The sequence below is a fragment of the Pararge aegeria genome, chromosome 10 (genome assembly GCF_905163445.1).
Source record: "Pararge aegeria chromosome 10, ilParAegt1.1, whole genome shotgun sequence".
Lineage (NCBI taxonomy): Eukaryota > Metazoa > Arthropoda > Insecta > Lepidoptera > Nymphalidae > Pararge > Pararge aegeria.
In genome coordinates this window covers 3,457,513-3,475,274 of record NC_053189.1, presented here as the reverse complement: position 1 = coordinate 3,475,274, position 17,762 = coordinate 3,457,513, and the positions used below count along the sequence as shown (strand labels likewise).

The 17,762-nt window shown below is 35.4% G+C and overlaps 1 protein-coding gene across 1 annotated transcript in view; it reads left to right on the top strand.

The window, feature by feature from the left end:
• Nucleotides 1-17,762, top strand: part of LOC120626734 (E3 ubiquitin-protein ligase RNF19B-like) — a 92,953-nt gene that overhangs the window by 49,886 nt on the left and 25,305 nt on the right. The window lies entirely within an intron of this gene.

Below are 17,762 nucleotides of genomic sequence, written 5' to 3'. Positions count from 1 at the left end.
CGGTTCGGAAGGCAGATTCTACCGAGAAGAAGCCGGCAAGAAACTCAGCAGTTGCTCTTTTCCAACATCAAAAATTTACATTTTATATTTTAACATTCATTTTTCTATCTTGTGAGAGATGAAAGCGGAGCCGGATGCTTCCAAGCAACCTTGTCATTAAGAAACTCATCAATTGTATAATAACCTCGCTGTAATAAATGTGTTTTAACACATTCTTTAAACTTATGCATTGGTAGGTCCAAAATTACCTTAGGAATCATATTATAAAAGCGTATACTCAATCCCACAAATGACTTCTGCACCTTTCGCAGACGATATGCAGATGTCACTAATTTATGACCATTTCTTGTAAGTCGACTGTTTATATCCACTTTTTGTTTATAAAGACTAATATGTTGCCTTACAAATACTATATTGTTATAAATGTATTGTGAGGCTACCGTAAGTATACCAATTTCTTTAAATTTTTCACGGAGGGATTCACGTGATTTAAGTTTATATATTGACCGTACAGCTCTTTTCTGCAATATGAATATAGTTTCAATATCAGCAGCTTTGCCCCATAATAAGATCCCGTAAGACATCACACTATGAAAGTACGCGAAGTAAACAAGTCTTGCTGTTTCTACGTCAGTAATCTGTCTAATTTTCCTGACGGCGTAGGCAGCCGAGCTTAGTTTAGTTTATCACTTGCTTAAACGGTGAAGGAAATCATCGTGAGGAAACCTGTGAGTTCTCCATAATGGCGTGTGGAGTCCACCAATCCGCACTGGGCCAGCGTGGCGGACTATGATGATAGCAAAAAAGCTCAGAAGTATAGGCACTTGATACTTGAGGGGTTCTTGAACGGTCGTACGTTTAATAACTCGAGTGTTAGTGAAATAATGCACTACATTTAACTCCGCTTACATCAACCTACATAGTTCTAGCGCTAGAAAATGCTCGAGGCCAGCCAAGAGCTTTTAACTCTTGTATCCTTGTGTAAGTTGATTTAATATCGAACAATATCGTGCAATCGATAAAAGCAACATAATAAAATTCTAGATTTTACGTGCCAAGGTTACCGCAATCTTAAGAAAAGAAAATGAAATATGTAACTTTCGTGTAAATTTCTATAAATTTTTGCTAAAAACCTCTGCAAGTTAATGAAACATTAACAGTTAAGGCAGCATTATACGTAAGCTCCACTCTTCTGTTTGCATTTTTCCTCTCGGTATAGGTTCAAGGCAATCTCTTTTTACTTACTCACACGACACTCCAGTATCCTTCTTCACACAATCCATATATTTCTTCTCTGATCTTCCTTTTTCCTTTTAAATATGGATATTTAGCATTCCACTGGTATTACAGTTTTTGTTATATAGACGCAAGATCTACCAAATCGAATAAACGGGATAAGTGCTATAGAAAAACATGTTAGGACTTTAAATATAGCAGGTATTTTTTGGTTCCTACTTCTTAGAAATCCATGTATACTTTTCAAACATAATAAAACTGACTTCTAGGATTTAACACCTACCTATGTGCGAAGTCCTTAAAGCAAGTTAATTATCGTAGGTACATACATCTTTTTGTATTAACCCATTAATCCCGTACCGTACCCTATATACTTGGGTGTGCCGTGTGGTGACGGCAGATCAGAATACAGATGCCACCAACCCTCCTCTTTCCGCGGGTGTTGTACGATGCGATAAAGGGAATATAACGGAAATTGGGCAGCAACGTTCTCTGTGCTACTACTACCATCTACTGCGATCACCAACTCGTCTGCCCGGCATGATAATTATGGGCAAACACTCCCGTTGGCAGAGTCCTGCAGCTGTGGTATGTTGTAAACTATTCATTGATATAATTGAGTTAGCGGAATCTGAAAGGGTAGAATCGTTAGAACGCCTTATCGTGAAAAAAGGCGTATATATATTAAGCAGATTACACGTGTACACAGCAAAAGAGAGTTAATACACATTTACATATATTTTCTCTGTATAAAATAAAAAAGATTATTTCATTTCAAATGTGAAGGTGAAGTGTAAAATATCTCCATCGTCCGTGATATTTGTTTATTACATTTCACACGGCTATTAAGTAAGTGAATTATTTAAGTGAATAAATGGATAACTACGTAGGTATCTTTTATTTTATACAGAGAAAATATATGCATACCTTTCCGTTCCGGGAAACGGAATGGTTATGTAAAAGTAGAACTTGTAACCAATAAAAACTCCTTCGACGGACCTATACTCTTGCATGGGATGCACTCACTTCATCGCACTCTTGCGAAGACTACGTAGGTAGTGCAGCTATATACTGCTGCTCCACAGAGGTATTTAATAAAGTTGGCATGACAAGTGTTCCAGTAATTTTATAAAGAGGGTAAATAATTGAACTTTAGATAACTATAATTTGATACGTCCCAGATATTTTCATAAATTGACTAGTATTATTCACAAATGCGATTTTCACGATACAATTCAGTCTTGTATGAGACCCTCAACAATGCAAAGACACCTCACGGTGTCCTAGTCGTTATCAAGTTTAAATAAAACGAACACACCGCGAAACTGCCAAGTTCAAATAACAATAAGAAGCTCAGGTTTTATGTTTTCCCATCTCAATTTACCGAGGGGAAAACACAAAGGCTTTCACTTAGAGGTTTCGATAAACCGTATATTGTATGCGGTGGACGTTGAGATGGAAGTGTCTAGACTAGTTCCAACTTTTCCGCCGTCTAGACTTTAGTCGGACCTTCGTTCGGATCAATTTAAAACAGACTCGTGAGTCGTGACTAACATGATTAGAATGTTCGACATTTTCCAGTTCCACACTCATCGGCAAATCCAGTGGTTGTAGTTTTTTTTACACGCTTTATATGTTTACCTTAATAAAAAAACACCCCCTATTCATATCTTATACCGTTTAATCGTTTAAGTGCATAACTCATCATAAATTAAAACGATTAGATTGCTTCATCTAGTGACAGAAGGGCTGGCTCATTTTTTTAAAGAATCTATTCTTCTAATCTATTTTTTATATAACTCCTCTATGATATGGGTTCCTATCGTTTCGGATTTCCACTCCAATTTATATCGACCACAGATACACAATCTTCCTTATAACTATTTTTCTAAACATATTATTAATATTTGATAATTTCGCAGTTCAGTACGCCCTTTGGGCGAAGGCCTCCTCCATTTCTTTCCATGCATCTCTATCACGTATTACCAAGTTATTAAAAAAAGCAAACGTAATACAAAACTTTTCTGTCTGTTGCGATTTTTATCACAACAAATGTAATGTGTACAATAAAATCAAAATGCATCGCGTGCTACCTATAGCTACAACATCACTTTCTATCAGTTCCATTAGTACGAGATGTTCACTTTGTAAGTGTCGATTGTTATCGAGTTTAGAAACACTATTTAAATAACGCCAAAGTAAAGTCAACCTAATTGTTTTGTCAATAAGTCCAACCCCAAGAGCCATACATTCCGTATGGCTCTTGGGGTTGGATTTTTACAGAGATTGCATCACTGACACGTAGTTATAGCAATACATGAGGTAAATTGCAATTAAATTTATTATCATCTGTTCATCAGCTTGCTAGCTAACTTAATGATATATCTCAACTAAAGTTTCAATTCCATAAATAATGTGTGATGTTCAACTTATGCGTCAGAACAAACACCATTAAGTCGATTCTTAAACTTGATGTTATAACACTCTTTAACTCAACACTCACAAAGCCATCGACACTTACGAGTAATCACGTGCTGAAAGTTCAGCTATAAACACGACGCGACGCGACACAAGTATGAGCACGTGAAAATAATCAATACGACGTACCTAGCAACGCCTGCTGTAATTTATGGTGCAAGCTTAAGCTTTAAAAAAATAAGCATAAGGTATGTGCCGACATAGTGTGTTGATATTCGTAAACTATCGATGCTTCCGAGGTGAGCGAATTCGTACTAAAGGTACAGTCAGTCTATAGACAGCTATCACCGGGTCAACGCGATGCGCGAGCGCATGCAAAGCGTTGCGAAAACTATCACATAATCGAGACACGGGCCTACCGCGTAATTTATGGGCGGATTATACGTAACCAAACAATAATTAGGCTGAGACCGTATAGAACATGATAGTTACTGCAACTTTCTTAATAGTTATCAATGCTTCGTACAATGTAACCTGAATATAAAGGTCGACTGAAAAAGACCACGTGTTTTGAATTCGTCTTATATGTTTATTTTTATTTTTAATGAGCAAAAGACGAAACAATCTAATTGCGGAGCTAAAGGAATGTTTGTTTTTTGGTTTTTCAATCGCGAAAATTTCTAAAGCTTCGTATCTTATATTATTAATTAAAAGTAATTTGATAGCCCTATTAATGAGAAACAGATGCCATTTTATTGCGCTATAACCCTTAGGAGCCAAGAAAGCTAATGAAGTACTAGCGCACGCGGGTTATGCGACACGGTGGATCGTAGAATAATGGATTAAATTAATACGCGGCTGAAGTCGAAGGTAAATGTTACTACATTATTAATTGATAAAAACCTATTTACGGATTCATTCACATAATTATGTGGCCATAATAGCTACAATGGAAAACTGCGATTTTATTGATGCATGAAGTAATTAAGTATTCATTAAGTATAAACCAATAAAAACAATCCTAGAATTTCCACAGAAATCCGAATACTAAACGAAGGCCATACCGAGCTGTCCTTAGTTGTCCAAAAACATCGACTTTTATGGATCAAGTGAACTTTGCCAAGCCCCAAAGAGAGTTCCAAGACTTTGTCGCTTTACTAACCGAGATATTATCGAAAATCTGCTTCTAAGATACTGAGCTATTACGACGTGTTTACGAAGGGTGACTTTTTGAATTCAAAATGATGTAATACTTCTAAATATAGATCGTCTCATTTGTACGTATTCAGAAATGAAAAGAGATGAATGTGTTTTACAAACGGAAATGCAAGAGCTAACGCGGTCTATTTAACTGGGTTTTGAAAACTCTACCCAATCTTTTGGTACTTAGTGCCTGCATATTTTGTGACTGACAATAAAAAGAAGGAGGCTCTATGTTCGCCTGCAGCTTAACATACAGTATTTTTCACCTATTCGCGTCAATTGTATACGGATTTTAAAAGTTTTTTATTACTCATGCGGGATAAGTAGTATCTTAGTACTCGCTGTTGCGGTTGAAAAAGAGCTGTTTGCCCATTTTAAAATGACGCGTGAGTTTTTTCGTAAATGAAACTGTTATTTGAGTGCGACAAGTTTACTTGGCGCACGCAAATTATACTTAGCACACGCAAACTATCATTGTCGCACGCAAAATGACTGTAAATACTGCTAATGTACTATTATTGTATGAAAGGGGTTAGAACTTGGGGAGGTACCTGCTCTCGAGCTAGTCAAATTTCCCATAGTAATCGAGGACAATCCGCGAATTGCATAGACTTGTACAGTTCCTATTTCGCTCTGTTTCAGATTTTCTAACTTTTTTAAATGTAATGGAATCTCTAAATTATAAATGTGTCTGGGTCTGAGTGTCTTTGAAGTCGATGCCTAATTATAAACTTTTATGTTCAATAACACAGACACTTAAATAAGAGCATATATAAAGTAGTAAAATTTGATTTATTTATTGGGACTGATGATCTTGAGTCGTAGTAGTTCATTAGTATCCTAAGAGATGGCGCGGATTTATGTGTGGTTTACATTGGAACATATTTGTCCGTATGATCATATCCATTCATTTACGTCGATGATTTCTTGTTATTTTGCAGTTTGAAAGCCGCTCACTTTTGCTGAATCGTTGTCCATTAGAAAGGCTTTTATGATTTCGCTTGGTATATCATAATGTATTTTAGCTAAATCACCATGACAGTCAATCAATCGTGGATTTTTTTGCTCTAATAAACCGACCAACATAACTGGCGCGCTTACTTCACAAACATAATAGGTACGTAAATAATAAATTCTAAGCCTAATAACGAAAAGGGGGAGGAGCTTAATTCGCTTGTTTAGCTCAGAACTCTGAACTCTGTCATTTATAAACCTTTCATTTTTTCAATAATTTCTTTGTGGCGGTTAATTTACCATATGATACCATTTTCATCAGATAAGGATCTGTTGAAGGAATCCTGGAGAAATTGACGGAACACTTCAAATATTATAGGGACTTCCATAGCGATTTGTGTATTTTTTTAAAGTAACTCGAGTATTTTGCTATCGAAAAGCATCATTTAGTCAAGTAAAACTGATGACGAAGACCATGGATGGTCACCAGAACTGCTCATTAATAAGTATTTCACTATTAGCTTTTCGATTATAGTATATAGTAGGTAGGCAATTTATGCTCGTCACGATAAAGGAGCTGATGGTGAAGTTCCGGGTGAACTCCTCAAGCATTAACACCCCGGTTTCGGTAACAGCAATATTTTGTAGAAGATGATGAGCAGTTGACGTTCGGCTAATTTTAACTTAGGTAAAGGCAAGCCTACCAACAAGAATGCGTGAAATTTTTTTTTTTTACAAAAAATTAACCGCCTTTTTTGTACAACTAAAAAGCAAGAAATCAATATTTCCCACAACATTTTTAGGTCGGTGCCAAGTAAAATTTAGAAAGTTACGATGTATAGCTCATGTACTTGGCATTCCTTTTTTATTTAGTAGCAAGGAAATTACCAGTAATTTTCTACATTTTACTTGGCACCGGCTTAAAAATGTTGCTAAAAATATTTACTATATTAAAAAGAAGTAGGTGTTAAGTAACAAGAACGTAATATGACCGAAATAAATATCATTGTGAGTCGTCGAATTTAACTTGGTGGAAATATCAGTATGAATAACTCAGTAAAGTTTACAAATATAAATTTTGAAGAATAACTAAGAAAAACGTATCCACTTATAATAATTTTTTGCTTGAGGTAACATTTTCATTTTTTCTATGATATACAATGAATATGAATATTAAATTTGCACGTTAATTTATAATCAAAAAAAATATAAGCGTCGCCCGTTCATTCCGACTTACGAGTAGTTTGCAAATTCGATTACCACGAAACAGTCTTTTCATTTTTCGGGTTAATATATAATATACATACTTAGTTAGTATATGACACGCACAGATAACGCCGTTTTCTCTTTCTCACAAATTCAAAATCGGTTTAGTACAACCTCGCAAACTTTATCCCTTTATAATATAATATTAGTTTCGATTAAAATAATATTCATTGTGAATATTTTGTTGTTAAATCTCATCAGAAGAAGCAAAAACTTGGGATCTAAAATTAGTTTGTCTTTGGCAATGATAAGCGTCTGGCAATTTTTGGACGAACGAACACTTGATGGTTTTGTAACTCAATTAGTATTGTCAATTCAATAATTATTATTTGTATAAAATAACTAATGAGAAAATTTGTATCATTGTTAAATAAAACCAGGTGCGAGTCGGACTCGTGCAGGAAGTGTTCCGTACCATTAACTGTAGAAGCGGCCAAAAAATCATGTCTTTAATATTTTTTATCCTGTTTTTTTGTTGCTATAGCGACAACATAAATACATTATCTGTACGGACGGACGGACAGCGGAGCCTTAGTAATAGGGTCCTTTGGGTAGGGAACACTAAAAGGCTTGGGGTGCTTTCTATTCTTACAAATATAATAGTGGCAAAAGTTCAGATTTTCATTCGTGTACTAAAAATATATTTTTTTTACATTTTAGTTAATTAGGTAATAATACAATTCCGTCGTTCATAAATTCAATCTATCTCGTTATAAAGATTTATATTTACGTTTGCAATGTTAGCAAAAAAAAAAAATGTTTGTTGCGACATCACATTACAATTTGTTTCTTTACTTTAATATGCATATAGACTACATATGAACCTTCCTCTTGAATCACTCTATCTATTGCTGAAAACTGTAAGATCTACGCGTACAAACAGCGGGAGTGACTTTGTTTTATACTATATAAAGATAATAAATACGTAGCTTTAGTAATATTCATTTCCAAACGTTGACGATTTTAATTAAAATTAGGTATTTAAATTCATGGAATTCGATGCCGAAACGTGATATCAGAAATGAAGCGTAGGCGTTACTTGAAATGGATTAAAAGTTGATTTCAGCTCTTGACACTTTATACAATAAGTTATTTGGAAAATAACAAAGGTTTCTTATACGGCACTGTAGTAAAATGATCTCACGTATTGAGTTTTACCCTTCAGCCATTAAAGGTTTCGTGCAAATTGATATCATTCAAATTAAACTCTTCTCTTTCATTACAACACTCGTAAATAGCAAACTCTTAAATGTTCGTTTTAAAATATCATTAATAGATTATAATACTCTTAATTTTTAAGATTCATCATATTATCTCATTAAACTTTTATGTGTCCTAGAGAGTTTGTTTTTACTTTTACTTTACTACCAAAGATCTAATACAATCTACTCAAATCCTACCTGGATTTGAAAAATCTTCTTTTTTTTGTTGTGTATCAGAATAAAAATAAAAAGATACATGAGAAAAAATTCGTGTCAGCTTTTAGTAACCCGCTAGTTAAAATGATTACTCGCTATCGCTAAGGATAACTGCTAAAAAAGTAATCATAAGCGAGCCTTAGCAAAATTGGTTCAGGAGCCATCTGGGCGGGAAAATTAGCGCCAACCAATAGAAATTACCTATTTTACGTAAACCAATTACAACTCTCTTGCAGGCAATAGTCGCAGAACGACTTTCGTTTAAGAACCAAGATCATAACAGATTAGAAACGGTTAATTTCACATAATATCATCATAATATTGCGCATTGCAATAATTATGTTAACAAAACACGTTCATGTTTCGCAAATTAGTCTCTCAGTGTTCCCAGTTATTGTTATATTGTTAGCATCATCTTATCGCAATTAATCTGCGATCTGCGACCAATGCTGTAAGGCGATGGAGATCGTAAATGACGTCACTTGTATGCTACGCGTATGCGGAAACTACACTAAACTAAACTATGGGTAACTATAGATTTAATACGGTTTTTTACAAATTCCGTGGAAATCGCTTGTTGTTCTGGGATAAAAGTGGCCTATGTTACTTTGCGTCCTTTCAACTAAGTATATATGCCAAAAGTCAAGCCGATTGGTAGGTTGGTTAGGGCGTAAATAAGGACAAACAGAGAAACAAACATACTTTCGGATCTAAAAAATACTTATAATAAAACTTCTAACGGATTCTATACATTGAAGAAATTTGTGATTCTATACATTGAATATGTGTTTTTGGAGGGAGAGCATTCTATAATCTCTTCTAAAAATTCTATCATTCTGAAGCTTGATGCTTTTTTTTTTTTTCATTTTTGTCTGCCTGTCTGTCCAAATTAACGTTAGGTATGTTCAAAAACACGCCGTAAATGTAATAGAATGTCACCTTTACGTCGTACCCTTTTTTCGAATGTAATTTGAATATTTGAGCGGATGTTCGAGAAGGAAACTCTTTATCGACTGTAATTAAAATAATTTTTCATTTTAAAATGGCGCCGAACATGCGATTATTTAAAAAATTATTGAAACTACACCCATCCAAATCTGTTTGGATATTTAGAAGTTGCCGTGCCGTCCTGTTACTCAGGTTGATAGACACATGACGGCACTTTGCAAAACATGTTCCTTCAATGCCTGCACTGCTAAGTTTTGGTCTGTGTATAGGTCCGTCGACTAATACTATAAAAAGAAAACCCTGGAAACCTAACATTCCTTTATTGGGCAGCCTAGCTATAACATAAGTTACTAAGAAAGGAAGAAACGGAGCGTAATAATCACAAGGTTTTCCTCTATACAAAGAGGATACCTCTCGAGTCACAGTTGGCCAAACTCGCTGCATTAGGCGCGACCGGATTACCTTTGCGCGCTGTTGTAACAGAGAAACACCTTTCCCCTCACTCCTAAACTGCGTATAACATAACACCGTTTATATGAGTGCAGTCTATTTTGTAATAGCCTGTAATCAGAACAGCTATAGCAAAAATACATAATACTTGTGTAAGAGGTTAGTTGAATAAATAAACAGTAAACTGTTAGTATATGAACTACGAGCATATGGTAAAATGAGTAGAATGTCTACACCAAATCAATAAGTCTGTCATTATATTGATAACAATTTATATATCGGTTTAACTTTCTAAACACATGTCGATTTCTGTTGTTCGTTGCCCGGACATGGCATCCGAGTAGGGATAGTCAAACAGAGGTCCGACATAGCTGTCTAGATATAGCAATAGTGCGGTAAGTCAGAGGTGGTGCACGGCGAGGAAAGAAACCTTGCTGCTTTTTTTGGTAAGGGACTTACAGTGTCACGGCACTGACTAGACGAGTCGGTATTTACCACGAGATCAAAGGTTTCGAACTACTGATTCACTTATACTGTGATGGGGCTCCTAAAGGTTATTATGGACCTTTAGGGGACCCCATCCAAGAAGGCAGACCTCAGGCCCAGTGGCGTGCACTTTATACATGCACAAAAACACTACGTTACCAAAATTGTAATTGTGTAAATCGTTTAAGAAATGGATTTTCGATTATGTACTATGGTCAAAATCCCTGTGCACTGGTCCCAGCCTGAAAAGGCTTAAATAAAAATACCGGAGAGGTGTTCGTCCCCGCGCTTATCTTCTGAGTAAGGAGGCTCTTCGAAGACCGAACCTTTTCTTGGCCAAGGCCATCCACTAAAGACCGACACCCGTATAACATATATATTCTTATTTAAAAAAAAATATTAACAAGTCGCAGGTTTCTCACAATAACGCGTGACCAACGTACTTTGCATAGTACATAAAACAAGAGAATATTCAAGAAAAACTCTTAATATACTATATTATAAGTAAATAAAATGGTTTATGTATAATGGTAATAGTATGAGAGATCAAGTCTCCATTAAGGGTGTGCGATCTTAAACTATGTTAGGTAAAACATAAAAGTCAGCTCACTGCGCATTCTACTGCCTTTTATTACTTACTGCTTGTGATTTTATGTGATTCACTAGCAAACCAAAAGGTTATATTATTTTTAAAAAACATGCAATTAACAGGCAGTTATTTCGAAATTCCACATTGATGATTGTCTTTGCCAGTGTGTGAAAATTTGTTGAATTTTCACAGGCCATTAACGCTGCCGAATTCTTCAGAAGCGCGCGCGGAACACGGTGCTCCGCCCTCTTGGTCTGGTATTTTTTTCATGTAGCGAGGAACTAACCTCATCTTCGACGTCCAGACAGGGAACTGAGACAGTAGGTATGAGGTCAAGTTGCCCGTCACTTGGTTGCCAGTTGTCACCTTGGTGGAATTATGTAATTTTAAATGCCTTCAGAAGAGATGGTCCTTATTATTTATAAGGGTTCCGACCCAGAGGATAAAACTGGTCTCCGCTGTATGTCCGCCTGCGAGACTTATGAACTGTGACAGTTGCAAAACTAAAAAACAGAATGAAATTAATTTTAAAGTCGATTTTTTTCCCTATTTTGTAGATAATGGAACGTAACCCTTCGTGTTCGAATCCAGCTCGTACTTGCCGGTATTTTGTTATTTCGTGGATGTTATACTCCATATTTAATGCTTTTTGCTTTGAAAATGTATCAAACGTTCGTACTCCAATTTAATGAAGATCTAATCTGTCATTAACTGCGAAGATCAATCATCTTTTAAAAAAATGGCAGAAGACATCAACGGAAAACGGCAAATCGCAAGCAATAAGTACGATAACTCCAAAATCTTCAACATTCTAGTAAACAAACCTTTGAAGTCGACTACGTTTTTTTAAAACCTTTTTATCATAATATAACAAGAATTTATAAGTTTTTACTGCCCGTTAATATTGAAATATTATATCTTTTGATTAAAAACAGACATTATTAGTAATAGTATAGTAGTCGGAATTTATTGTAAATGTATAATTCGTTCGTGAAACACAAAGGTATTGGGTGCCTTTTGTCTGGCTCTTATAAGCATTAGTTTTATGACTTATTTTAGCAGTAGGTAGGTACACTCTGAAAGAGAACGTAGTCCGTGTAACGAGCATTTCTTGGTATAGCACTCAAAGCACAGAAGGGAATATCCAATATTAAATTACACTTTCTTTTACTTTGCCCGTCTCCCAGGAGAACAGAGCTGACGTTAACACGGTAGTTATTCTTTTATCTTATTTAATACACCTATTATAATACAGCTTTGTTATCAGATACCGTAGAACAATCATGTTATTAAAATTATAAATTCAACGAAGCATTCCGCTCTGTGATCATACCCCAAGGTCGTCGCGATTATAATAAATTTCTATAAATCTCTTCTATTTTCCCCGTGAATCAACAATTACGAAAAGGACGTATCGGATAATTGGTAGAAGAAAGAAGGTTTTCATTAAAGTAATCTTATTATAAAAAGTGTCTTTATTCGGCCTCGTATATTGCCTTCTACTAGACTTTATTGTTTATTAAGTCATTCTTTATCTGATCTAAATAATATAATAAAGTAGGGCAGTAGAGTAAACTTGGCATAAAAATGTGGCATGTAACAGTCGTACCTACTGATCTGCCGTGAACACAGGGCAAAATATTAATTAACCAAACAAAAGCATTATTACCAGTTAGATTAGGTTAGGCTTAACATTATGTATACATAGGAACCCGTTCCTACATATATCTTGGATATTATTGAGGTCATTTTTAAACATCAGAACAATCTATCTCAGCTTTGTCTTTCATATTCTATACTTATAAAAAACTTTGGCTGTCTCATGACTAACTAACATCCAAACGAAGTTGGACATTTTAAGAGAAACTTCATCGAGCACCCCAGCACTCCTAGCATGGCTAGGCCAAATTTTATAAAAGAGGAAAGGACGAAATTTTAATCCCCTCCCAAAGTTTTATCCACTCTCCGAGCGTGGGCGCACGGGTAGATATAATATCCAAATAACGTACGAGTAATAATAAACGAGGGTAAACTTTTCCTTTATCCGGTTGCCGTACTTTGGATAAGTAAAATTTATCCCTCAGTCGGTGGATATAAGAGAGAATTTTTTTTTTTGGTCTTCTACGTAATGCATTGCAGTGTTGTGCTAAACAGGGAAAGAAAATTTGTATGAAAGTCTGTCATATTGCATGGTATTTGGGTGAAATAAGTGCAAAATATTACACGCGTGTTTCACGGCTTTTGAACATACCCCAAACGGGTGAAATAGGGGCCCACAGATTGTATGAAAGTCTAAATAAAAAATACGTGTTAAAATTCCTTATGTATAACTAATTTTGTATGTTTACATAAAACTTTCAATGTACTCAATACTTTTTTCTATTGTTAGTGTCGTTTTATCTAGTAACGTAATAAGGCAGAAGATAAAAAATTTGAAAAGATTTTTATCTTGTTACGCCAAAGAAGTATAACTTCTAACGCGTGTACATATATATACGTTAAGTACACACACGTTTTTTTTTAATTTTTGCCAGCCTAGAGACAACATTGATTTCCTTCACCCCAACGTGAAGATCACGTTTAAAAGGTTTATGCTTCGGCCTTTACTGGTAGAGATTAGTGACAATAACCGTAACAAACGTAGTAAACAACCGCGAAGATTGGAAACACTTAAAGACATAAATTATTCAACATTGTAATATCTTCGAAACAATGCGTTTTGTTTATCGATGTTTATGCCCTCAATCTTTGTCTGATTTATCTTAATCTTATCTTCCTATTACACGACCGTAGAGTGTCGAAATCCCTACAAAGAACCTCATAGGTTTAGTGGTTAGCATGATCGACTGCGGATTCAAAGGATCAAGCCAATATTTTTGACGATCTCCCTGTGCAGTGGGTAATTTGGTAACTTATAATTTCTTAATTTTCTCTAGTCTGGTCTGAAATGCTTCGGCCGTGCCCGTACCACCCTATCGACAGAGACGTGCCGAGGGAATTAGCGTTCCGGTACGATGCCGCATAGAAACTGTTTAGGGATATGGGTTTATTATAACTAACATCTTAGACTGCATCATCACTCGAGATTCACCACCAAGACCACCAAGTGAAGTTGCTTCTTTTTTCTTCTTCGACGTGACACTCTTCCCAGAGTGGTCTCGGGGTCATCACGTTGGGATACTGTTTGTAGTAGTTGTCACTCGCCTCACGATCATTCCCCACTTCACCCTATTTGCAGACAGTGTGGTAGAGTCGTGCAAGGGACCACCCACTGCATATTTGATTTGATGGGTGCCCCATGGATGACCTACCGCAAGCTCTAGTGCCTTATTCCTTGCCCTGCAAGAGTGCTCCCAGTGGGATTGCAGACAAGGGCTAACTTGTAGTGGAATAAAAAAAAAATATGCTAGGATTTGAGTTTTACTGTACCTATAGACATTTTCAGCCCTAGGCCGTTTTTGCAAAATTGGTGTTGTGCATTGCCGTCAGTCTCGATACGTACGATAATTATCATTTATTATAATCGTTCATGCCCGCCAATCCGCATTGGATCAGTGTTGTTGGTCAACGGTTTGATTCAAAGTAAAAGCCAATATTTCTTTATTCAAATAGGGACGTAGATGGTACTTTTCATGCTTTCATTGTATACAAAATATGTACATAGTAGTGAGATGATAGTGATAACCAGATTCGTGAAATTTTAAACGCGTCCTGTTCTGGTGAGATCAGCAGTGAAACAATTATTTGGCTAATTATGATGATTTAAACAGTTTAAAAAAAGATCGTTACTGTCATTTTATACTTCCACTAAACATTATCTTAAAGAGGTCAACTTCGCGAGATAATCTGCTCAGAAGAGGCCCTCATTAGTGGAGTGTTGGAGACCTCTGCCCTCACTGGGGCATTAATGGTGCTTTCACTTTAAATGAGAACCGGCCCGCGCCTAAATTAAGCTTTGTAGATAACACAGATAAAAGTTCATGTACGATATTCGTCTTTGGTAGTTAGGTACCTTTCATCTTATTTTTAACAATTAAATAAAAACTTTTAACCTTCAATTATTAAAATTATATTTCTTTGATTTTTCATTACAAAAATTATCTACGCTTACTTTGGGCCCGGACAGCGCTTTGTGTAGGCATTGTCGTAGTATATATTATATTTTTTTATTTTATACTTTTCTACCTCCATACCCATATATATATTACTTACTATATTCTATTCCAATAAATTATTTCGAAGACTTTGGTCTTAAGGCATTGAGGGATTACACGTATGTTCTTTTGACTTTGATTCCACTTGTGCGGCAATGCTCGGAGAGCATAAATAAATAAATAATTAAATAATTAATTTAGATTATAAAAATATAAATAATTTAGATCCTTTTCAACCTAGAAAACAAAGTAGATTATCGTATTGCATTGTAACTTTAAAATAAAAGCCCAGTGGGTAGTTCAACCTTTTAGAGCGGAAAGTTCGGTGTTAATAAAAATAAAATTCAAAAATTCAAAATTCATTTATTTCAGGTAGGCCTAATTAATAAGCACTTATGAAACGTCAAGTCTGTTTGTAGTGACTCTACCACCGGTTCGGAAGGCAGAAATAATACCTATATATGGTGTTATCACCACCACTTTATTACATATATAATTTGTAAACTTGTAATATCCATATTAACCACTTTACTATTTACTTGGGTTATACTTGTCGCAGAACCCTAATGAAGGGTTTATTCGAGCCGGATATATCCTTATCTTTAATCTCCTTGCTGAAAGCCAACCGGCAGGCAGAAACCAGGTCCGTAGTTGGGCAGCAATTCGACTAGAGCTAGATTTGGCAAAATGTATCGATTTTATAGGCCCATATTGCTGATTGACAATTTAATAGTGACATGAATTAGGAAATAGCATGACAGCAATATGCAGCCAGTAGTTCTCATTATTGGAGGAGACCCTGGAGTGGGCCGGTAATGGGTTGATATGATGGTGACGGTGAAGATTTATTTATGCTTTGTAAATAGAGAATTATATCTCCTATTTATTCTTCAAATTCAGAAATTATGAATTCCCAGATTGTCTCTGCCGGTTATCGAAACCGGGACCTCCCACTTAAGACCACTGCGCCCAGTGTACCTTTTTTTTTACTTTTGTGCTAATAACACAATAATGTAAAGTACAAAAGTACAAACAAAAAAAGTTGTTTTAACAATTACTCTGGTTCTCCAAAATCGATAACGATGATTTTTTAATTTGTACTTGTACAAAAAAAAACTGTTACTTGTCATCTTTCAAATCATCTCCGTGACTAACGGAGATTAAATAATACATTAACAACCAACATTCTTTCGCTTATCAGTGCAAAGTTGAACAATACTCGGTTTATGATAATTAATTTAACTGATCCATTGTTAGAAAATCACTTTACGAGTTCAATGCGAAGGTCGAAGCGTGGGGTCACGTAATGTCTGACGATAACGGTATTATTAATATTCTCACTTTTTACCTAGCTACGAAAGGGTTTTCGCTGTAATAGACAATATTGTTGTTTATTAATAGATATGCTTAGAAACGTTCTGCTTTTCACTTCAAGTGGGAAGGAATGAAATAAATTGTTTTATTTCAAAACTTTTTTAAGATTATCTACATGACAAAATCAGGTGTTTGTGGCGGTAAGTATAGTTACTGTCACTGTAGAAATTTCATACAAATTTTGTTTTCCTTTGCGATCAGATTTCAATTTCACTAAACATTATCATATGAGTCCGCTTACACTAAGATATGTAATTTATTAATGACATGTCTAAAACAATATTTTCGTTTTACTTAGTAAAGGCTTTTTTGAACACAGTGTAAATTGAAATTTTTATTTTTATTATTCTTGAAAATTATCATATTGTTAATTAAAATGTGCGCGTGACAAAAATGAATTAACTTTACCATCAGCAATTCATTCGTTCACTAATCAGTACAAAGTTAAACAATACCCGGTTTATGGTAATTAAATTAACAAACTCTGTGTTAGTAAATCACTTAACTAGTTCAATGTGAAGGTCGAACGTGACATCGCGTTGCATCAACGCCATATTATACTCGTATCTATAAATAACAATAATATTTACTTACTCACTCTTCACCCGATTATAAAAGACGCGGACGAAGTCGCGGGGAACCGTTAGGTATAACGTTGTTCCGTACAAGCTTACAGTCTACAACCCACCGCATAACCACCACAATCGCCCGCCCGTTGATCTTAAGGTTTCGTGAAATAAAATTATTTATAATAAACTAGCGGAACTGGCAGAAGTCGTCTTGCCCAGTAAAGCAGCGCCACCTACCGGATCCAGGCCAATTTAATTTTCAATTTATCTAGGAATCTATAGAAACACACAAAATTTCATCAAAATTGGTCCAGCTGTGTAAGGAACTTGTCGACAATCGTAACGTATTTTAGTATATTGCTGTCATTTTGAATATTTTTCTTACCGTTTAAACCTTCCTTGGACTTCCTAATACGAGTATGTCAAGACCTAAATTAACCAAATCGGTCCAGCCAGTCTCGAGTTTGAGACTAACGAACAGCATTTCATTTTTAAATATATAGATTTGACTATCAAATCGAACAAACAATAAACTAAGTCTTGCGCTTTCCTCCTCTGCCAACTCGCTGTCAAAGTCATAAAGATTTTACTAGTACAGGAGCTGGCGTGACTGGACCCTTATTCTGTGACATCTTAGTGCTTATTGTACAGGGAAATCTAATTTAAGCACCACAGACGCACCTAAAAATAATGTTAT